Source organism: Bombyx mori, chromosome 23 (assembly GCF_030269925.1).
Source record: "Bombyx mori chromosome 23, ASM3026992v2".
Taxonomy (NCBI): domain Eukaryota; kingdom Metazoa; phylum Arthropoda; class Insecta; order Lepidoptera; family Bombycidae; genus Bombyx; species Bombyx mori.
The window spans coordinates 16,632,204-16,657,302 of NC_085129.1; the positions used below are offsets into that span (position 1 = coordinate 16,632,204).

The window sequence follows — 25,099 nt, forward strand, 5'->3', positions numbered from 1 at the left end:
TGCCACATCCGATTTTTTATTATCTAGGGTGCATAGTTTATTTTTTTTCTCTCTTTTGTTCAACCTCATTGGTCTATCCTTTTGTCGTGTCTCGTTTAGATATATACTATGACGACGCGTGATGATTTATTTATCTGTTACGTATCTAACCGCAATAGATTCTATCTATTTATGTAATTCATTGCTGATGCGACATTTTGCATAATTTCGTTTTCGTGGTGAATCTAGAAAAATGTATGTATAATGAAGATCGAAGACGTAAGAGGTAAAACGTTAAATATTTCTTTTAATTTAAGCTACGTGAAGAAACAATGATATTATTGAATTTTCTTTATGTAGGGTTTCAATTTTAGGCGAATAATGGAACATTTCGAAGGCACAGGGAACGCGTTCCCGCCAATAATGAAACTGTTACGTATGTGCAATCTGTGGAGAAAATGTTCGGAATCCCAATTCAAATTTCGATAGACAATATTGTAAAAAAAAAACACCCGCCATTTTTTTCATTACAGACATCGAACAAATTTTTATTTAATTAATATACAAATACTTAAAAGGTTTTTTTTTAATAAGAGCTTTTAAACAATTTTTACTTAAACGGACATTCCACACGCAGAAATAGATAACCCTACTTAATCTAAATTACATTATTTAAAAGTCGTAATGACGCATCTAAAACTGCTACAACAAAACTCAATATAAATCGCCCCGCCTTTATAAGTCGACCAAATTATATTATATGTATGGAATAACGAAACGCAACTTATTTTTTTCTTCAAAAACACATTACGTCAACGCCATTGGCCACAGAGTGCAGGTAGCTATTTTTTTATACCCAAAACTCTACCTACGATAAACCTTTTTTTTTCTTCTATTTATGATAAACTAGTAAATAGGTTATGTGCTAACCTATTACCAAACGAAATGTTTGATTTTATTTTTACATATAATTGGGATCGTGGAACATAAAATAAAATTATTTCACTGTTGCACTCATAATCTTGTTTTCCAAAATCTTATTTATAAATAATTACAAATTAATTGACATGTTTTTTACGCCTAAATAATTTAACCGTCTTTTTTTTTATTGCTTAGGTGGGTGGACGAGTTCACGGCCCACCTGGTGTTAAGTGGTTACCGGAGCCCACAGACATCTACAACGCAAATGCCGCCACCTACCTTGAGATATAAGTTCTAAGGTCTCAGTATAGTTACTCAGTCTCAGTATAGTCTAGTCTTCACCATCTTGCTTTCCCTTTCTGTTTTCTCTAGCTCACATCTTAACGTTCCGTTCTTCCCAATCCTATTATACATTTATTTAATTTATTTTAATTTTATTTACTTATTTATGAACTTTATGAGCTAAGTTCATAGATGTTGCAAAAACCAATTGGACTTCATTGTTTGTCTAGTTAACTGAAAAACAATATTGGTTCGCGACATTCCCAGATGTGATGATACGATCTGTATTATGACAATCGGCTTATGCCAATTTTGAATTTATAAAAAAAAAGACAAAAAATCTTTAATCAATCCTGCATTTATTATTGTCATTGTATCATTTCGAAAACTGCACAGTTTTCGTGGTCTCGGACGACTTTACAGGATTCGTGAAAACGGCAAAGAAAGCACTGTGTACCTATTTATTTTCATTAAATCGATGGCTAAAAAGGCTTAGGGCTAAAATAAAAAAAATTAAAAAACCTTCTTCAACTATTAGAAAGGGGGAAACTTAATTGAAGTCCAATTAAAAACATCTAACTATCGATTCTGATCTATACTAATATTATAAAGAGGAAAGATTTGTTTGTTTGTTTGTTTCGAATAGGCTCCGAAACTACTGGACCGATTTGAAAAATTCTTTTTCCATTAGAAGCCGACATTGTCCCTGATGAACATAGGCTACTTTTTTTTATATTTTTTTATTTTATTTTTTTGGTTTCATGTGTGTTTTAATGTTTCCGAAGCGAAGCGAGGGCGGGTCGCTAGTACCAAATAAAATGGACCTTTAATAATTACAAAGATAAAAGTCGCGTGCTAAGTGAAATGTCGCTTAAGCCAAATAACCTTTCACCGCGCGACATTACTTGTATGAACGAACCCGTAAATCAACGTTAATGCTTCCACTCACCTTGGCACCTTGAGGTTGAAGTCTCATTGTACAGAAACGCTATCCGATCAAAGGCATCAGTGTTTGTTTCACGGCAGAAATCTACTGGTGAGCTCTTACAATGCCCCCTACCAACATAGACATTTTCACAGTGTGTTTCAAGAGATCTTGTCTGCCGCGTACCACCGTCTTTGGAATGAGCTCCCCTCCACGGTGTTTCCCGAGCGCTATTTTTATTTTTTTATCGCTTAGATGGGTGGACGAGCTCACAGCCCACTAGTGTTACTGGCTAAGTGGTTACTGGAGCCTATAGACATCTACGACGTAAATGCGCCGCCCTCCTTAAGATATCAGTTCTAAGGCTCAAGTATAGTTACAACGGCTGCCCCACCCTTCAAACCGAAACGCATTACTGCTTCACGGCAGAAATAGGCAGGCGGTGGTGCCCACCCGTGCGGACTCACGAGAGGTCCTACCACCAGTAAAAATGTGCTTGACATGTCTTTCTTCAAACGAGGCTTGTCGAGAGTATTAAACAGTAGGCAGCGGTTTGGCTCTATCCTGGCGCTGCTGACGTCCATGAGCAAGGATAACCACTCACCATCAGATGGGCTCGTCTGCTTAAACAGGCAATAAAAAAAAATCCTTCATCAAAGTACGCGAAGCAACCTCCGATGCGCGCTTAACGGCAGGTGCATTGACAATGACAGAACTGAATTCGGTCAGACCTAAAGGTTAACAACACAGTCTCATTACGATAAACATATTGTTATCGCAATGAATGGTTGTTTGTCTGTCATTACGGCGATAAGGCTACAACGTCATGTGTCCGCGCCGGACTATACATCAGTGTAGGATGGATTGGTGATATTGGAGCTTGGTGCAATAAAGCAGAACCTAAGTCTCATTGGTTCGATAGGCTACGGTATCCGGGTTTAATTTGGTCATCACACACAGAAGGTATTTCTTGTTTTGGGGCCCTAATGTGACTAGTTTTGTTTAAAGCTTCCTGTTTTTTTCCTACCTATTCGCTGGTAGCTAAGAGGCTATTCTAGCTACGCGAAGTTAGGTGAGCTTACGGGCTCAACCTGAATTGCTAACACTAGCCCTAGCAAGAGCAGTGCTTTGCAGAATCTACCACCGGATCGGAAACGCGACCCACTGAGAAGATCCGGCGAGAAACTCAGTGGGCTGTGTCAATGGGTTAATTCAGTCGTCGAGCCCTCCTCGCAAGTGACGGGTTTGACGAAGACGTAGACCGGGGGCGTGGACCGCGTGGTACAGACTACCATCAAGTGCTTCCTTTACCAGATCTGACCATCTGGCTTTTGTTCTGCATGCGGCACGCTGACAGTGTGGAATAGTCGAAACGTCCGCAATAATGTAATGACAATGACAATGACAAATGCACCTTAGAGTTTTAAGCACATTAAGCTCCTATCGAACGCTTAAGCACGCAATAGAAACATTGTTATTGGTCACGTAGGTAATATTGTAAAAATAAAGTTAATCACCCGCCATTTTTTTATTAGAGACATCAAACCAATTTTTATCCTAATTAATGTACAAATACTTAAAAGTTGTTTTTTAATTAGAGCTTTTAAACAGCTTTTACTTACATGACTTAAATGAATGAATTGAACGTCTATGAATTTCAGACGAAAACAACCAAAAAAAATTACCTACCTGCATCATTAACCAATCGCGAAGCCCATATCTAAAAGGTCCGATACATATTATGTTTGTTAAGTTCTAATATATGTAGGTATATACCGAGGGATGAAAGGTTATATGGTTGAAGCGACATTTTTGCAAAATAACAGGAGAGCCATTTTAAGTTAAAAAATTTGGAAAAAATATCATAACAAAAAACATCTTTTTTTTTATTGCTTAGTTGGGTGGACGAGTTCTCGGCCCACCTGATGTTAAGTGGTTACTGGAGCCCATAGATATGTAAAACGTAAATGCGCCACCCACCTTGAGATATAAGTTCTAAGGTCTCAAGTATATAGACTGCCTCACCCTTCAAACCGAAACGCATTACTGCTTCACGACAGAAATAGGCGCGGTGGTGGTACCTACCCGTGCAGACTCACAAGAGGTCCTACCACCAGTAGCTAATCCTCAGCTTTCAAATCCTTATTCCAGTCTTCGTCTATATTTCGCTGGTGATTAATACTTCCCCCGTTGGATTCAGATCAAAACTGTCGTAAAATCAAACATCGTGGCCGCCATTCGAGGCCATCAGGTCTAAGGATGTCATCTCTGCTAATCACTGGTAACGTAAGTGTTACTCTACGCGCGGGTCACGGGACTCTACCTGAGAGAATTTGCTAACACTAGCCCTAGCAAGAGCAGTGCTTCGCTGAATCTACCAACGGATTGGAATCGCTCGATATGACGCATATCTATACTGTCATCATCATCTTAGGTCTTACAGCCCGGGGTGTCTCTCCAGACTGCTCTGTTCAGGGCTTTCTCCTTCCAGTTCTTGACACCGACAACTTCTTTCTCTATACTATGCATTCGGTAAAATGTAATCCGCGTGTGCCCGGAACAAACTATATAAGTAGGTACGGCGCCATTTTGGAAACAAATATTTATATACGACCTTTTTGTCGAAATATTATTTTTTCCCTTTTTATTTACACGACTTCAAGTGAAGTTTGGTAATTAAATTTTTATACTAAAACAATGTGTAATTTTGAAGGGGCTGTTACGGAAGAAAACTATAATATCAACATAAAAAGGCGGGTTATTTATAAAGATTTTGAAAGCTGACCGATCTGCGTGCGTGTTGTCCCTGGACATCTACATAAACTAAAACTGTAAAGTACGAAACGATTAAATCTATTTCAATTCAGGTGTCGTTTCGGGATACAAGCAGCGGTCGGTGGTTGATCTTCTTGACGGTAAGCGACCACAACCAATGATAAAGACGAAACACTGCATCAATATCCTTCATAATATAACGGTTTTCCTGTAAAAGTATTAGCTGAAAAGTCCCGAACATGGTACTAATAATTCGCTTAGAAGACGTGAAGGCGTCTCTACGTGGGAGGGCGGGGGAGGGGAGAGGGGTGAAGTCATTTTCAAAATGGCGAACTATGACGTAACAATCGATACAAGACAAGCCCTCGAATTTAATTAAACACTTTTCTATTAACCCCTGTAAATCTGGCAGAGGTTTCGTTATATCGAAACAAAAACCTGAATTCGCAATTCGCGCCACCACCGCATCGACAAACACATAGATGCGTTTAAGGGGTTCACATTTGAAAACAAAGTTAATGCGATTCGACAGACGTGACAAAGCCAATTGGATATACGAAAAGCGAAGAAGAAAATTCAAAATGTCAAAACGATTTTTTTTAAATAAAAAAAAACAAACGAAATACTGAAATAGGTTTCATTAAATTAATCCAAGCGTTCGAAATGAAAATTCGACTTACCTTAGCGTTGCGTACTCGGAGCCAATATGGCCGACGACAAAGAAACAAGAGTTACGGAGAAAGCGAAAAGCCGAAGCAAACCAAAAAAACGAAAAAAAAACACGACCCGTTAATTTCAACTTAAATTTCGAACGAATCGGGACGTTTTAGTGGAATTCTTTACTGTTGAATAACCGATTGTAGTATTTCGGGATTCGCGAGCGGTGCATCCGCGACGATGCACCGCGCAGAACTGAAGCCCTGCAGTCCAGGGCAGGACGATCACTAATGCACTAGCATACGTACATCGACACACACACAAACGCAACGTCTAGGGAAAGCGGCAACACTGCAACACATTTCAAAAATCATTGCGAAATTTTAAAAACATTTCGAACGATGCTCATTTAATTTTTCGTTTTTTTTAAACTAAAACCGTAAAAAGGCGAAGGAGCAGAGACCGAACATCTAAAACAAAACTATTGAATTACAAAAAATTACCTCGTTTATAAAAATATATATCAAATCGACTTTCAAACGTTATTGGTGATATGTTATCGATCGTGCCGCACTGTTTATACGGGGAGTGCTCATGTGTGCTCATTCTTGGTAAAACGAGATTGGCGGGACTGGATTTGTTTAGAGCACGCCAGCGGAAGCCGATATAAACGATTATTGTTTGAAAATTTCGTGTAAATTTATATTATATTCACGCGTCATTCTGCTTGCGAAGCAATGAAGAAGTTCTCATGCAACAACGCAACAAACGACGCTTTCACATTAGCCTTATTATTATTGGTAGAGACGGCTGCCAGATAATAATTTTTTTCTAATGTTTTATCGTTACGGGAATACTAGTATCCTTCTGTTAAAAATCAACGTTGGCTAAAGGTACAGGTAGCTGGTATTATAATGGAAACGGCATTTGCAGAATTTAACTCTGATTTTAGTTTATTGTTCTAATGACGAAAATTTTATCAAATCATTCTTGTGTTAAAATTAAACAAGTCACAATTTCAGTGCCTACTCTACATTTATATTTAAAAAAAAACTTCAGCGGTGTTTATTTTGGCGCTCAAAATAAATAGCACTGAAATTAAAAATATTTTTATAAATATATTTTTAATGATGTCACTATAACAGACTTATCGATATTTAAAATGCGTCTGGGCTCCGGTAAAAGCTTAGCGCTAGATGGTCCGTGAGCCACGAAATAAACGATCAGTACGGAAGTTAAGAAGAAACTTAATTTATATAGCTACATATCTTTCAGATTATATCCGTCTCTGGAATGAGTTCTCTTTCACGGTGTTTTCAAAGCGTTATCACATGTCCGATGGACCGACCAAGTCAAGTAATTGTAATTCGTCGTGGCCTAAAGGATAAGACGTCTGGTGCATTCGTATGTAGCGATGTATGGGTATTCGAATCCCGCCGGCGGCTACAAATTTTTCTAATGAAATACGTACTCAACAAATGTTCACGATTGACTTCCACAGTGAAAGAATAACATAACGTGTAATAAAAACCAAACCCGCAAAATTATAAAATAATTTGCGTAATTACTGGTAGTAGGACCTCCTCCGACTCCGTGAGTCCGCACGGGTAGGTACCACGCCTATTTCTGTCGTGAAGCAGTAATGCGTTTCGGTTTGAAGGGTGGGGCAGCCGTTGTAACTATACTGAGACCTTAGAATTCTTATCTCAAGATGGGTGGCGGCATTTACGTTATAGATGTCTATGGGCTCCGGTGGGCCGTGAGCTCGTCCACAAATCGAAGCAATAAAAAAAATGCAGTTGACGGTTGTTAGCATGAGTGTACCAGGGTCACCACAAACCGGGAGAAGTGTCGATTGCTCGTGAGGCGCATAACATCTGCCCACAGCAATGATACTGAATGACGACCACGACAGCTCTGACAAGAGTGATACGACAAAGGAAATGACATGTCCTTCTTCAAACATGGTCTGAGGAGAGCAAGTGCTGCTGTTTACTGCTAAGTAGCAGTAAACAGCAGCTGTACCCCTGGAGAGTGACGGTAACCGCTCACCATGATTTAGACTAGGGGTGGCCAACCGGTAGATCGCGATCGACTGGTCGATCGTGGCCAGTCGATCGTTTTTTTTTATTGCTTAGATGGGTGGACCAGCTCACAGCCCACCTGGTGTTATGTGGTTACTGGAGCCCATAGACATCTACAACGTAAATGCGCCACCCACCTTGAGATATAAGTTCTAAGGTCTCAAGTTTAGTTGCAACGGCTGCCCCACCCTTCAAACCGAAACGCATTACTGCTTCACGGCAGAAATAGGCAGGATGGCGGTACCTATCCGTGTGGACTCACAAGAGGTTCTGCCACCAATAAGCAAGACAAAAAATATAAATACATAGAATAGACTGCGCAACGTAATCACCAATTTCTGCACGCATCATCTTCATTTTGTATCATTTGTTAATGACCATTACGTCACATTATTTATTCTCTCTTCTACACATTAGTTCTTTTAATATATAATTTCAGTATTATGCTAATCTTTTCAATAAAAAAAATATATTAATTATTTGTATACTAAACTACATTGTTTCACTAAATTTCATGTCATAAGTAGATTGTAGAGTGTTACATCAGTAAACAATAGAACTTGGTTCTAATCAAGTTGGCCACCCCTGATATAGACCATATACTCGTCCGTCTACAAAGGCAATAGAAAAACCAGTATCCGACTTACAAATACAATTCTTTAACCATTTATTTTTGTATAGTTATTTTCCCTACCTAATCGTTGGTAGTCTAAGGTCTATTCCAACTTCGCAGACCGGGAGGTACACTCAGAGGCTCAACCTGAGAGAGTTGCTAACACTGGCCCTAGCAAGGGCAGTGCTTGGCTGACAGGCTCAACCTGAGAAAATAGCTAACACTGACTCTAGCAAGAGCACCGCTTCGCAGAATCTACCACCGGATCGAAAACGCGACCCACTGAGAAGATCCGGCGAGGAAGTCAGTGGGCTGTGTCTATGGGTTAATTTATTCCTCGAGCCCTTAGGCAGCGACAACCTACCCGCACATAAAAATAATAACTTAATTATCTATACAAAGAAATAAAATTGAAGTCTGTAATATTAAAATAACCGCTTTTTACTACATGCATATCACTAAATAGTATAAAACAAAGTCGCTTTCTCTGTCCCTATATCCCTATATATACTTAAATCTTTAAAACTACGCAATGGATTTTGATGCTTTTTTTTAAATAGATAGAGTAATTGAAGAGAAAGGTTTATATGTATAATAACATTCGTTAAATAGTGGAGAAATCAATAATAAATTACAGTTTCCGAAGCGAAGCGAGCGCGGGTCGCTAGTGAATGTATATACGGAATATATAACATTTTTTACAATTTTTGTCTGTCTGTCTCTCTGTTTTTTCAGGCTAAGCTCTGGAACGGCTGCACCGATTTTGACGGGACTTTCACTGGCAGATAGCTGATGTATAAACAGTAAATTGGCTACTTCTATTTTGTTAAATTCTACGCGGACGAAGCCGCGAGCACAGCTATTCCAACAATATATATTTATCTTTATTGCGTGAATAGGTTATCAATTCACGGCCTTTCTACGTACCTATCAATACAATGGTGGACTCTCAGACTAAGTGGTGGACATAGGTTAGACTGTCAGTAAGTAGCAACCCAAGATGAATTTTAGTTATCGGCATAATAATTTTCCATTAAATCGTTCACACGAAATTCAATATCGTTTACATCGTTTCGATTCAGTGGAATCGTGTCCAGCACGCCACTTGGTGCGCAGTCAGACCCAGTTGCCGCACTTACAGCTCGCCTAGGCACCAAACAACCTGAGAAGACACAGTGTAACAAATAACAGACATTCTGTTCGACCGAATTTTGGCATAGGACACTTGGCGGTTTCCTCACACATACGACAATCCAAAATGTTCTCGTTCTCGTGTTGTGGGATCTCGTAACGTCCAACGCAAGAAAATATTTAATACCTTTCATTAAGTATCCGATATTGTGCCCGAAACTAGCGCGGTATGGACTTCTGATGTGTAGAGAGAAGATGCATGTGACTAGGAGATGTATGAAAATGGTAGAGCAAGGTAGAGGGGGAAGAGGTCGATCGAAGAAGACATGGATCGGAAATCCATCCCAAGATCGGAATCGTATTGAATAATATGGCGAGTAGCCATCATACAAACGCAAGATATTTGACATATGTCTGAATCTCACTTACGACATTTTCAAGACAAGCCTGCATATATACAAGTTCCGAACAACAACGTTCGGGTCGTCAGTCTACTGAGCAATATCACGCGTTCGGTGGAAGATCTTCTCTTCGTCGTTAAGCCTTCCACAAGTAGGTACTCTCTGATAAACTAGGGTATTAATAGTACAGAACAAAAGTAAAAACCACCTTCAACTTTCTCGTCGAACTTGTCGAATACGAAGAAGAGTTGGACCAGGAACCTAGTCTTTAGACACAGCCCGATGAGTTTCTCGCCGTCGATTACGATCCGGTGGTAGATTCGACGAAGCGCTGCTCTTGTTAGGGCCAGTGTTAACATAACCTCCCAAGTTGAGCCCGTGAGCTCACCAGTCCACAAGTAGTTGGAATAGTCCCGTAGACTAAGAACGAACAGGAAGGGAAAAATGTTTTAACAGAACAAAACGAGAAGATAATAACGTAGTCGAAGTCAATGAAACATGCATTATTAAGGGATAACTCAAAAATTACTCCTCGGATCTTGATAAACAGGACCACACGAGAGGTATCAGGTTTTAAACGAAAACAGAACCATCAAAATCGGTTCACCTCGAAAGGAGTTCTATTACAGTTGGTATTATTTTTCTTCTTTCAGTCCTCAGAGCGTCCGCTGCTGGACATAAATAACGCCGTATGTCAATCTGCAGCTCTTTGACTTCTAGACCACGGCTCTTCCGCGAAATGTTTAATCCAGACACGGAATATTACTTATCATCTTGCCTTTGTCAGAGACGAGTAAACATTTTTGAAACACAAGGCTTTAAAAATATATGTTAAAAAAAGGCTCTTTGAATAAATTTCAATTGTGTGTTTCTATATTTGGCGCTTTTGATTGACAAGGTCACCGACCACTGGTTTAATTCAATGTTGGTACCCTGATTTGCGGTATCACCGGTGTGTTGTAAGGCTTCGCGAGCTGGTACCACCGTCGTATTGCAAGAAAAAGAGGGCTGTGAGCTGCTCTTGCATAATTTATGAGCCTTTTTATCGCATGCTCACTCCAAGACACTAGTTCTAAGTCTCGGTTCTATAGTATAACAGCTACCCTAGAAACTAAAAGGCATTGTTGCTTCGTGTCAGAAATAGGCGCGATGTGGTACTTAGCCGTGCGGGCTCATAAGACGCTCTACTACCAGTAATTATGCAAATTATAAGTTTTGTGATTGCAATTTTTATTACACGATCTTAGTTTCTCAACGTGGAAGTCATCGGTGACCATGTCGCCCCTTTAGAATTGAAGTGGCTTAATCCAAAATTCTTCTTTTTTTTGGTAAGCGCCAAATATGTAACTCTTCTTATTCTTCACCTTATCCCACTAGGTGGAGTCGGCACAGCTAATTTTGTTTCTTCCATTCTCTTCTATCAGCTGTCATCTCAATATTCACTCCTCTCTCTCTCTCTCTTATATCGTCATTCACACACTCCATCCATGTCTTCTTCGGGCGACCTCTTCCCCCTCTACCTTGCACTACCATTTCCATACATCTCCTAGTCACATGCATCATGTAATTGAAGAATTGTAATTTTTCAATTTCTATTTTAATACTTTAATCTTTAAAGCGCATACCTTAATGTATGCGCTCGTAAAGATACGGAAAGTACACTTTGTCCTTTTGTAGTAGTTTTGAATTTCAAAAATTTAAGTTTTTGTATCTATAAGTCGCTCATAGTATAAAACTCATTTTCTTAAATTTTTTAGTTAAGCCACTTCAAATCTAAAAAAATCAAAAAATGCGATGTATTAGGGACGTATTTCATTAGAAGAATTTGTATCTACGAGATTCAAGGTCGCTCGATATGAGTCTTATCCTTCAAGCCACGACGTTGTTGGTTATAGCCAATATCAGAGTCCATAGGAGCTGACTGTTTTATGTCAAAAACGGAAATAGCCCTATTAATATAGTCCTTCTTCAAACGAGGCTTGTGGAGAGTATTAAGCAGCAGGCAACGGCTTGGCTCTGCTCCTGGCATTGCTGAAGTCCGTGGGCGACGGTAACCACTTACCATCAGGTGAGCCGTACGCTCGTCTGCCTATAAAGGCAATATAAAAAAAAAAAAATTAGTCCGCCGGTGTTCCGCGCCGACCACCACTCCAACTCAAGTTCTACTTCACCTCTAAAGTGAGCGGCGACAGGTGCGCGCATCCAGCTAACAGTAACACGATCTTTTCTTTTTATTGCTAAGATGGGTGGACGAGCTCACAGCCCACTTGTTGTAAGAGCCCATAAACATCTACAACGTAAATGCGCCGCCACCTTGAGATATAAGTTCTAAGGTCTCCGTATACTTACAACGGCTGCCTCATCCTTCAAACCAAAACGCATTACTGTTTCACGGCAGAAATAGGCGGGGTGGCGGTACCTACCCGTGCCGACTCACAAGAGGTCCTGCCACCAGATCTATTTCACTACGGCAATTTTCGTGAACTGTGGCCGTCTGGAGGAGTCCGTCTCGCTTACGCTTCGCTTATCTCGCTCGCACGGTTCTAGGATAGATCGATCGAGCCCCGACACCCGAGCACAAAGTTTCGGCGGGCTCTGCCCGGCCCGGGACCAACGCCCTGATATTACGCAAAGCTGTATACGACAAGGGATAGTATATATCAAATGCGGTGCGAAAGCGGGGCGTTGCCCAAACACATAAAAGGCGCTTAGGTATTTTTTTGAGGTACCACTTTTTAACTGCAATATTCGTTGTGTATTGCTCAGTGGTGAGCCATTGCAGAGGCCTAGTCCAGCAGTAGACTGCTATAGAGTGATAATGATGATATTCGTTTGACGTCATTAGCATCTTCGTCCTTAGTGAGGTCATTAAACGGAATTAAAATTGTGGAAGTCAAAAGGCAATACGTTTTATAATTTCAGCGATTTTTTACCTTTGTTTCTCAAGACTCTTGTTGCAATTTCCTTTGTCAAATTAGTAAAAGGCTTACGGGAAATGCCTTCAATAAAGGCAGACATAACAAACGTAGGCGACAAGATATAGAGAAATTAGGCCCTCTTTGTTTTTCAAGACTTTTGTTGCCATTTCCTTTGTCACATTACTAAAAGGCTTACGGGAAATGCCTTAAATAAAGGTAGCACAAGAGAAATAGATGACAAGTTATAGAGATTTTCGTTTGGGTGGTTTCCAATGTGCCGAGATTGGACGACGTGGATAAATGCGCAAAAATAATTGGTGGTCATAACTTGAAAGCAAAGACTACGTTTAGAAACGAATGGGGGATATTAAGTTAAGGCCAACGAACTTAAAAAGACTATGTTACGGAATATGACGATGCATTCTCACTAGAGATAGAAATGTATTTCTTTATTTCGAAGTCACTAACCTACTGGCCTATTTCGAGTATTCCCCGATCTTTATTTAGTATTAGTAGCATAGTATACTAGTGGTAGGACGTCTTGTGAGCCCGCACGGGTAGGTACCACCACCCCGCCGATTTCTGCCGTGAAGCAGTAATGCCTTTCTTTTTGAAGTGTGGGGCAGCCGTTGTATAAAACTGAGACCTTAAAACTCTTGTTTCAAGGTGGGTGGCATTTACGTTGTAGATTTCTATGGGTAACCATTTAACACCAATTGTACCGTGAGCTCGTCCACCCATTTAAGCAATAAAAAAAGTAATACATTTTATTTTGTGTCTAACTTCCTTCGAAATATTTGAGTATCTTGAATAAGGCACAGCTTCTGCATATTTATGCCATGAAGCAGTAATAACTTAAAGAGATGATGACGGTGTTCCAATGTGAGCTTTAAGATGAGCAATAAGATCCACGTTATTGTCCATGGGCGCGGATAACCGCTTCGCACTTTGCTAGTTTAAATGACTTCATTTTAAAAACTTTCATCACCTTTGTTTAATAACAATAGTAGCAATGCTGACAATATTAAACGAACCATTCAGCTCATTAATGTTTGACGTCATAAGTGGCTAAGCGTTGATTTTCCCATGGACACAGTTTCTCGCCGGATCTTCTCAGTGGGTCGCGTTTACGATCCGGTGGTAGATTCTGCGAAGCACTGCTCTTGCTAGGGTCAGTGTTAGCAACACTCCGGTTTGAGCCCCGTGAGCTCACCTACATGTTAGAGCGAAGCTGAAATAGCCTCCCAGGGCTATCACCAATACGATACAATATCCGTTATCTTCAAAAACCGATACATAAAAACGTAAGACCGTTTATTATCGTTCAATTTTGATCACTTTACACTGATGGGTGTGGCCGTTTCGTGCTCTTACCTTATTTGGACACATCCGGTACCAAGATTGAGGATCACCGCGCATGCTCCAGGAGGACGACGGGCTCTATCGATTATCACTTCACTTCTGCCGTTCGAAATGCACTTTTTGTGAACCGGGACATACCACATCCGCGTCCGTTAATCCAAGACAAAGAACTTCTAAAACGAATCCAGGACCAAAACTTATCTATGAGCTTGATTGACGATGAGATGAGATTAGTACGTCCTTGATAAATCCGAATTTAAGCTCTTCGACTATCAGAGGATATTTAGCGAGAAATTTCTTTGTACGCCCCAAATTCTTCAAATTTCTCATAACATTATCATATGGAAGGTTTACGTGTGGGAGGGCGTATTATCAGTCTTCATGAGCGTGTACCTCCATCCTTTGTGCCGCAAAGCAGTCATGCGTTCCATTGTCCGGCGTGACAGGCGTTATACATTTGACCTTTATTCATACAATGGCCTTCACGTTTCAAGGTGGTTGACGGCATTTACGCTCTGCCATCCACGGATCCTGATAACCATTAAATACTAGGTCTGTCCCACAGCTGCACAAACCTCCGATTACTTGTCGTCCAAAAGACAGCGCTGATTCCACGTTCGAATCGCGATATTATTCTGTATTTCTGTGAGCTAATTATCACCCTTAAAAACGGGTCTGCTGGTAGCCCTATTTTAATAGCCCAGAATGCTCAAGGCCGTTCCCACAAGTAAACGAGATAAGATCTTGGAGGGTGCATTTTAATAAGAAGTTCCCCTGTTACATTCCTATTCGACGATTCATCGTCTAGGACTTATCTATTATCTATGAAGGGAACTCGTATACTCTGTATCGATTGGCTCCTAGACGCTATTAAGTGTGACACTATGAATTGAGGGTTTGCTTATTTACCGCTTTTTTGTAACTAGATAGGGTCTTTGGGGGACCGTTCTGTGACGTCTCCGGAAATTGTTATCTACGAATAGGGATTAGTGGGGGAATGGGAGCAAGTAGGAATACGTTCCACAACGCACCATTTGAAGTAGAAGCCTGAAGGATAAGACGCCCGAGGTTATATATCGAGCGTTGCGACTCTGTAGTTGTTCGAATCCCGCAGGCGGATAGAAATTTTTATAATGAAATACGTGCATAGGAAATTTTCATGAATTAGTTTCACCATAGAGGAACAACGAATGTAACGATTACTGTACTATAATACTGAGACTTCGAACTCATATCTCAAGTTAGGTGGTGGCATTTACTTTGTTGATCTTTGTGAGCTCCGATAACCAATTAATTCCAGGTGGGCCGTGAGCTCGTCCTCCCATCTAAGCAATAGCAAAAACCTCCCTACCTATTTATGCTATGCAAATGTGATTTCGACTTCAAAGGCATTGTTATAAGGCAAGTTCAAAGGCATTGTTATAATCACTTGGGTAGATTGCGAATATCACATGAGGAGCAGCTAAACGGGCCTAGATTTCAAACCTGTTATGCGGCAGAAATGATCTCTGAATGACACTAGTAGCAGACCTGATTAAGATCAACTCTGCTCTCTTATTGATGTTCGACCAAATACAGCGTAATCATCTTGAACGATTGGCGAAAATTCCCTTCCATCAAACAAACCTTCTTCTGTGTCCATTCAAATGGAACTGGACACTTCGGAACCCAGAGTTTGGGAGTACACATTTAGGACTCTATAGATCAGGCTTAAAGGTCGATTTCGCTCAACTGATAACCGAAGCAGCGAGCGCAAATGTCTCGTTTACATTGCGGCGTCTATGGCCGTAGCCGCTTCATAAATAATTTTTAGCCCACTGAGTTTCGCGTCGGATCTTCTCAGTGGGTCGCGTTTCCGATCCGGTGGTAGATTCTAGAAGCACTGCCTTTGCTAGGTCTAGTGGCGTAGGCGTAGCTGGGATAGCCTCTTCTGCTATCAACGAATAGGGAGGGAAAAAATAAGTTGTCTAACTATTTTACCTAAAAATACCGCATAATTAATCTCAAAAAGCGTTGTCCTCAGACATCGACGCTAGGCATTCGGGTCCCTGCAAGTGATCGAGTACACAGCGTTACCCACACACACGACAAGCTCATTCTGTGTTATCAATTACTCTAAAGCCGGTTTTGTTCTGAAGAAAAAACAGCGTAATTCGTCTTGTTATCAGCCCAACGAGCTTGAGAATAGAGCTTAAATTGCAATGTACGATTGCGAAAGACCTTGGTTAAGATTCACCCTGTTTTTTGCAATGAATATTGTTACTAAGTGAAGCTCAAAGAGATTTTTAGCTTCGGTAAATTAAAGCTCTAGTTGTAGCACGATTTTTTTGTTTGTTGTAAAAACTTTCTGGTTGAGGAGCTGACTTCGTTTCTGCTGTTTAGCAGCGGACGAGCCGAAGTCCTTTGGAAGTAACAAAAGATATTTGGTATGTGGGCATCCGCGTTCTTGTCCCGTATTCTGACACCTATGGCATAAACAAAATCTTAGCATGAGGCGTTTGAATTTGGATGTAAAAGTTTCTGTAGCTGATGTACTGGATTTTACTGGCTTTAAAGCTGTGGTCAGAGCTGGTCACTAGATACTGTATATACTTCTTGTTACAAACTTAAATATGATGGCTTTTGCAAAACCCCTGACCTGATAAATAAGCATGAATGTATTCGTATAGTATAATCTGAGAGATATTTTGTAGTAACTCGTTGAGTATGATACACGTGTTCAATTCCTAGTTGATTTCCGCCATGTAAGAAAACCTTCCCAATCATTTTTATAATATTTTTTTATTGGTGTAATGACTGGGGGTAGACAAAGACTTGGATGGACTGTGTAAATAGGTTGTGCTCGCGAAGGGTGTGAGTTTAGAGATGGCGTATTATTCAGCGATCAACCGTCCTCGTCGAACTTACGACGAAGAGTATGACGAGCGCACTAACCCATAGACACAGTTCACTGGGTTTCACGCTATATCGTCTCAGTGGGTCGAGATTTCGATCCGGCGGTAGATTCTGCAAAGCTTGCTAGGGCTAGTATTAACAAACTCTCTCAAGTTGAGCCCGTGAACTCGCCTACCCGTCCGGGCGTAGCTGGAATAGCCACTTAGGACAGGGGCCAAATGAAAAAGTCGGGTGTTATCCTGGGTCTGACTTCCTGCCTACACCTGCTGCCTGTCTTGAGTTAGGACATAAAGCGAAGCCATTCTACAACGTAATCAAGAATTCGATATTTTACCTTAAGACATTAGATTGTGATGTCGATGTGGGAGCGAATATGACAGCCGTAACTGTCCGAATGTCAGAGGTGGGGGTATAAGCCCCGGGGCAAATTTAGCTGCAGCTAAAGCGCGTACTTTCAAATTCTTCATACACTTCCATTCTAATACGAGTCTAATATTAATGCTGGCAGGACATATTGGGTGATGTTTTTGGGATGGAAGAATTGCTGGTGATTCGGAAGCTTACAGCTACGCTAGGACCTGTGGGATGACGAAGTGGCGCCACAGTTTTACACATAAGACAATCACCGGCCGACGATAATAATTCAGTACCAGGTAGACTGTGAGCTTAAGGACCATAAGGCATGAATGTTCACAAGTGACCGGTTCGATACGGTCTGCATTCTCCTGTAGCCGTCGTCAAGTCATACACTGTAAATATTTGTCATATGATACAATTACGTCTACCCAATTAACGATAGGAAGCGTGAAGATAAAACGAGGCTACCCTTAGGTTGGCTACACGGAAGTACCTCGGGTCAATGAACCAACGAAGTAAGCTCCGATCGACCTAGGCGCGTCGGCAGTCTGGGTGCGGTCCTAGTGTCGGCGTGTTTGAAAAAGCTCTAAGCGTTTTTAGGAATCAGTGAGGTGGAAAGTATATTTGATCGCCTCGTCTTTAAATATTGTAACAAGTGCACGTGTTTGATTCTCGGTTGAATTCACTATTTGTGTTTGAAAGCTTTTAATATTCCATTTAACTAAAACTGGTGGTAAGACATCATTTGATTCCGCACCACCACCCCGCCTATTTCTCCCGTGAAACAGTAATGCGTTTCGGTTTGAAGGGTGGGGCAGTCGTTGTACTGTAAAAACTGAGATCTAAGAACTCATATCTCGAGGTGGGGCATTCGAGGCGTCGATGGGCTCCGATAACCACTTAACACCAGGTGGGCCGTGAGCTCATCCACCCATCTACAGCAATAAAAAAAACCTGCTGTGCCTTTCAGGAGAGTGACCTCGTCCACCCATCCAAAGCAATAAAAAAAAGCCACTGTACCACCTTTCAAACAGGAACGCATGACTGCTTCGTGACAGAGAAAAGGTTGACCGAGTGAAGCTACCCAACCAGGCTCACAGCATTGCCTGCCATATAACAGTGGGTGAATCCCCGTGATGCTTCGTAATCATATCTTGAGACAAAGCATCATAGTCAAGTCATGATAATAATATGTTTAGTTAAATAAAATAAATATTAATTGCAGGTGGGCTGTGAGCTCGTCCACACATGTAATCAATAAAAATAAAAAAAAGGTTACATACTACTATTATTCAAGGAGATCTTATCAAGCCATTATATACAAATACATATCCGGAACTCGTGAAATGTGAAAACCGTGATAATAACTCGTCAAATAATAGGATATGTGAGTCGTCTATTATCAAAGGTGGCCATCTGTGCATTTGGACAAAAAATGTTATCGATATGTCAATACAGATTGATTTGAATATAATCGTCTCCTTCAAAGAATACGGTTCAAAACCTGCATTAAATAAAGGTTAATACTTAACCTATTATTTATCTAAGATGTCGTTCAGAAGAGTTTTGTGACTGCGAATGGAATACAAAGTCAATAATTCGTTTTTCTGATTTACCAATAATTGTCCAAAAGTCACATTGCCGGCTTTGATAATAGTCGACTCATGTAATCTAGTTAACCACGAAAGTTTCAAACAATAGATTGTGGAGTTTGCTCACCGTAACATATCGTAGTGCTCGCAATCAATCTGCAACAAAACAAAGTATAGTTTAAAGACGAACAAAAAAACGATTTAAAAGCAAGTTAAACAAAAAATTCACTGAACAATTCATTTTATACTCATGATCCTGATTAGAATATCCCCGGCTAACATAAAGTAATAAAATATTTTATCACCATTGGTTAATCAGACGTCGATATAATAATATATTATTTAAAGATATATAGATATAGAACTAGGTAATGAAAACGTATAACGAACTAAGTTTCTCGCCGGATCTTCTCAGTGGCCCGCGATTCCAATCTTTTTTTTTTTTTATTGCTTATATGGGTGGACGAGCTCACAGCCCACCTGGTGTTAAGTGGTTACTGGAGCCCATAGACATCCACAACGTAAATGCGCCAGCCACCTTGAGATATAAGTTCTAAGGTCTTAAGTATAGTTACAACGGCTGCCCCACCCTTCAAACTGAAACGCATTAATGCTTCACGGCAGAAATAGGCAGGGTGGTGGTACCCATCCGCGCGGACTCACAAGAGGTCCTACCACCAGTAAATCTGGCGGTAGATTCTGCGAAGCACTGCTTTTACAAGGGTAAATATTAGCAATTAGTTTTAGTGTTTGACGAGTGAAAATATAAGAAGAAAACATAAATATATTTTAAATTGTTTACTGTAGCGACATTAAATGTTTTAAATAACGCTCCAAGTAGAACCCAACCCCAGACTCAGACAGGCGATCGCATCGAAAGACATCAGCACCTCTCGCTCTAACTCGAAGCAGACACTTTCCGTCTCTGTTACGCTCGTAGAATTATACAAATCAATTTTATCAAAGCGAAAACTGAAACACTAAAGTATTCAAAGACGTTATCTTTCGAAGCGTTTCCCCCTGTATTCCCTGGACATAGAGCTTAGGTTTGCTTCGCACAACTATTGCAGGGCCGAAAGCCGATTTTCTGAAGACAAAGTGATTTAGAGACTAAAATGTTGTTCATTGTTTTATATATACATATATGAGCACGAAAATCAGTGTAGTTATGCGGGCGTGAGCTTTGTTCGTATTAATTTTGTTTTAAAATAACGGTCAGAATTATTTTATTAACCGACCTCAAATAAGGAAGTCCTCAATTTGTTCGTTCTCAGGCCTTTGATTTTTTTTTTCAGGCTAACTGATTCTCATGGTCCTTTATAATCTGACTGCGTCGGTGGTGCAATAGTTATCGCCTCGGACTGTTGCGGCGAGGGTCGTGGGTTCGATTCCCGCGTCGAGCAAACATTCGGACGAACAGATTTGTTTGCTCTTCATCTGAGTGTTTATTATCGATACATGTACAATTAGACGTATGTAAGAATGTATAATAATAATAATAATTTCTTTCAGGCACTGCATGAGCCCCACGTGGACAAAGAAGCCTCCGTGCACTGGCTGCGATTCGGTGACCTCTTTGGGGAAACCGAGGGTTTTGTCTGTGCAATACAAGATCAGGTTATCAGGACGAACAACTATAGGAAGCACATTCTGAGGGATGGGACAGCTGACATCTGTCGATTATGCCGCCGACCGGGTGAATCCCTCAGACATGTCACCTCTGGTTGTTCTATGCTTGCTAACACTGAGTACTTGCACAGACATAACCAAGCAGCCAGAATCCTCCACCAAGAGCTCGCCCTTAAGTATGGCCTCATCGAACAGAGGCTACCGTATTATAAGTACCAGCCGGACGCTGTACTCGAAAACGACCGTGCCAAGCTCTACTGGGACCGGCCGGATCATTACGGATAGGACTATTCTTGCGAATAAGCCTGATATCGTGCTGATGGACCAGACGGAGTCTCGGGTATTTCTGGTGGATATCACCATCCCCTACGACGAGAACCTCGTGCGGGCCGAGGCAGATAAAAAGACCAAATATTTGGACCTGGCGCACGAGGTGACCGACATGTGGAGGGTGGTATCTACAGAAATAATCCCGGTAGTTGTGTCGGTGAATGGTTTGGTCCCTAAAAGCCTCTCAAAACATCTCGAGAGGCTTGGTCTCAACAAAAAGTCGGTGGTGGCCCAAATGCAAAAGGCAGTCTTGCTCGATAATGCCCGTATAGTTCGCCGGTTTCTCTCCCAATAGTCCCCAACGCTCCGGCCGATTGTTGCCCACCTCGCCGGAGTGTGTCCTGCCGTCTTCCCAGGCGTGGCAGTGTTTAATACACTATAATAATAATAAATATTTACTAACAATCACGCCACGTTAACTGGTCCCGTGATAAGTTCGTAAATAACTTGTGTTACAGGTACCAGATAACGGAAATAAATGTAATATTTTTATTATACACATACATATATTTAATATACATCCATAACCCTGGAAAAGACATTTATATTTATCATACAAATATCTTTCCTTGGCGGGATTCGAACCCGCGACCCCCTTGTGTAGTGACCATGTCACTTACCACTACACCAGACGGTCTCTGGTACCAATAACACAGATAATCCTAATTTGAGGCCTGATGACCGTGCGTGTTTTGGTCTCAGTTATTATTATTATTCGAAAGCTGACGCTTCTCGTGTGGTCCCATTAAAATTTTGTCAAGATCTACCCAGTGGTTTTCGAATTATCCTTAATAATGCGTGTTCAGTTGTAATTGTATTTAAGTAGTGTTTCAATCGATAGGTAAACCGCGCGTAACATTTTTCTTAAAGTTTTTTTATTTATTGCTTAGATGGCTGGACGAGCTCACAGCCCACCTGGTGCTAAGTGATTACTGGAGCCCATAGACACAACGTAAATGCGCCACCCACCTTGGGATATAAGTTCTAAGGTTTCAGTATAGTTACAACGGCTACCCCACCCTTCAAACCGAAACGCATTACTGCTTTATGGCAGAAATAGGCGAGGTGGTGGTACCTACCCGTGCGGACTCACAAGGGGTCCTTCCACCAGTAATCACGCAAATTATAATTTTGCGGGTTTGATTTTTATTACACGATGTTTGTTATAAATGATTGTAATGCTATAAGTGATTCTTGTCCATCTGATGGTTGTCTGGAAGAGATCGCTCTTAGCGATAAGACCGCTCATTGTACTTTTTTTGTATTTAATGTTTTGCATTTTTGTTTATTTTATGTACAATAACGGTACGCATATTTTGTGTATTAATTTGTGTGCTAATAACTTGTGTATAATAACTTAAGCGGTAGGCAGCGACTTGGATCTGCCCCTGGCATTTCTGACGTCCATGACGTTAACCATTCACCATCAGGTGGGCCGTCTGCTCGTCTGCCTACAAGGACCATAAAATATATGGCATAACCTCTGTCTCTCTCTCTTTAACTGTCTTCAACTAAGTTGCTAAATGTCCTTAATGTTTTCTTTGCTGAAATCCGTTTTTTTTTTGCATTATAATACCTGATTTCCATAGCAACAGTGTTCATTTATATCTGCTCGGGTAAGTATAGCGGTATTTTTCTTATTGTCGCAAATTAGTGGGGGCTTAAAGTTGTACAGTGCAGTTAAAGCTTCGAGACCATATTATAGCCGGGAGGCAGGCATCAGGGGCTTTGCAGCTTGGAGTAGAAACCCCGTCTCTTCCCATCCGTGTAAGAGACGAGTGAGGATTCCACTGGGAATGAGCAGCAGCATTCTCCGAGTATGGTACCAACGTACTGCGACCTCATTTGCGGGTGGTACCGGTTTGAGAAGTCGAGGAAGTTGTTATAGACCTCTCTCTCAGGAATCTCATTGTTAGAAGTATACGGAAGGACTTCGCCTCTATGTCTTGAATCTCGATGGTAGCTCTGATTACATAAAAGTTCATCTGGCTTTGAAGCGATCTTGCCTCATCTTGGAAGAGGTTTGAAGGTTCTCAGTAACAGCCTATAATGACATCTATGATCATCAATAAGCACTCATCTTTGAGCGGGTTGTTTGTACAGGAGTTTTGGAGCTAGATGAGTTCGTATTATCGGTTTGGAATATTCTCTTTGTGTATTCTCTCCATGACCTGTGAATGCTGTATTGGGACTTTAAATTCTTCAAATCTAACAGTGTACGTGGTCTCGCGCCGCTGCTGCAGAGCGAATTCTTTGTGCTAAATGTCTCCCATGCTGGCCCCCAGTCAACGACTCTCTATCAGTTTATCAGCGAACTCAATGCCGCGATTCTTTACCGATAAACACACACAAGGACGGTTTTGCATATCGATAAGTGTTTGATTATCTCGAAGCTTGGAGAAAGTTGGTAATTGATGATAATATGATTGATTGATTGACTACAGAGCCTCCGCTACATACACACACATGATGTGTGCACCGGCCGAGTGCGGGACAGACTTGTGCACTGTCACGTGGAGCGCGACTAGTCGCAGAGACACGCGGACTCACATAGCCTCCGCTACACACACACATGATGTGTGCACCGGCCGAGTGCGGGACAGACTAGTGCACTGTCACGTGGAGCACGACTAGTCGCAGAGACACGCGGACTCAAAGAGCCTCCGCTACACACACACATGATGTGTGCACCGGCCGAGTGCGGGACAGAGTAGTGCACTGTCACGTGGAGCACGACTAGTCGCAGAGACAAGCGGACTCACAGAGCCTCCGCTACACACACACATGATGTGTGCACCGGCCGAGCTCGGGACAGGCTAGTGCACTATCAGGTGGAGCGCGACTAGTCGCAGGGACACGGAGACTCACAGAGCCTCCGCTACACACACACATGATGTGTGCACCGGCCGAGTGCGGGACAGACTAGTGCACTGTCACGTGGAGCGCGACTAGTCGCAGGAATACGGGGACTCACAGAGCCTCCGCTACACACATACATGATGTGTGTGCACCGGCCGAGTGCGGGACAGACTAGTGCACTGTCACGTGGAGCGCGACTAGTCGCAGGGACACGGAAACTCACAGAGCCTCCGCTACACACACACATGATGTGTGCACCGGCCGAGTGCAGGACAGACTAGTGCACTGTCACATGGAGCGCGACTAGTCGCAGGGACACGGGGACTCACAGAGCCTCCGCTACACAAACACATAAATTATTTGTTACAAAAAAACTATAGTAAAGCCTTCAGTGAAGTCCCAACAATCACATAGTTTTAACTCGACTATTAAGTGACGCGCAATCTCATAGTACAGTAACAGATTAACTTACAAATTTGCTAGTCAATTATAGAAGTCTTTAATAACGAAAACAAGGAAATTATGCAATTTCGCCAAAGATTAAATTGTAACATTTGACAATTCCGTCCTTCGTTCGTGAACTGCGAGAAATATTCAAGTGTTTTTCGCCGCGGCAGGCATTTGTTCAAACACACCGGCACTTGGACAAACATGCGGCGTGCGAGCGCTCGTGTTGGACCGCAACCATTGGCCCACAAGGCAGGCCCTACAAACCGGTGTCGTCCTAGACACGGTCGAATCATTCACATAGATAGGACCCGCCCAAACTGTTGCACACATACAAACAAATGCACGTTCTTGGGTTCGCCTTGGAACGCAGCTTTGGACTGACAGCTACTCCGGCTTGACTATTGGACGGAATTAATCGCGTCTATAGATATTGATAATTTGGTATGCACCATTTTACGTTGAAGTCGTAAAAGATTAGACGGCCGGTGCATTCGTATCGAGCGACGTGACTGTGCCGATTTTCGAATCCCGCAGACGGGAACCAAATTTTTTTATTACGATATACATAGTTTTGTCATGTTCGCCGAGTGAATTTCATGATGAATCAATTAACTAAATCGTGTAATAAAAATCAAATCCGTAAATGTAATAATTTGCGTGATTACTACTTAGTTTCTCGCCCGATTTTTTCAATGGGTCTCGTTTCCGATCCAGTGGTAGATTCTGCGATGCATAGCTCTTGCTAGGGCCAGTGTTAGCAAGACTCCCGGTTTGAGCTCCGTGAGCTCACCTACACGTCAAGGAGAACCTGAAATAGCCTCTCAAGGCTATCACCATAGGTAGGAAAAAAACTATACAAACAAGACTTTTTTTATTTCCTTGTAGGCAGACGAGCATACGGCCCACCTGATGGTGAGAGGTTACCGTCACTCATGGACA

At 41.5% G+C, this 25,099-nt stretch overlaps 1 long non-coding RNA gene across 1 annotated transcript in view; it reads right to left on the reverse strand.

Annotated features, from left to right (window-relative positions):
- LOC134201128 (uncharacterized) overlaps positions 1-25,099 on the reverse strand; it is a 53,053-nt gene that overhangs the window by 12,912 nt on the left and 15,042 nt on the right. Inside the window, exon 2 of the long non-coding RNA XR_009976328.1 lies at positions 19,020-19,048. This is a non-coding gene — a long non-coding RNA (uncharacterized LOC134201128). The remainder of the gene's footprint in view (positions 1-19,019; positions 19,049-25,099) is intronic.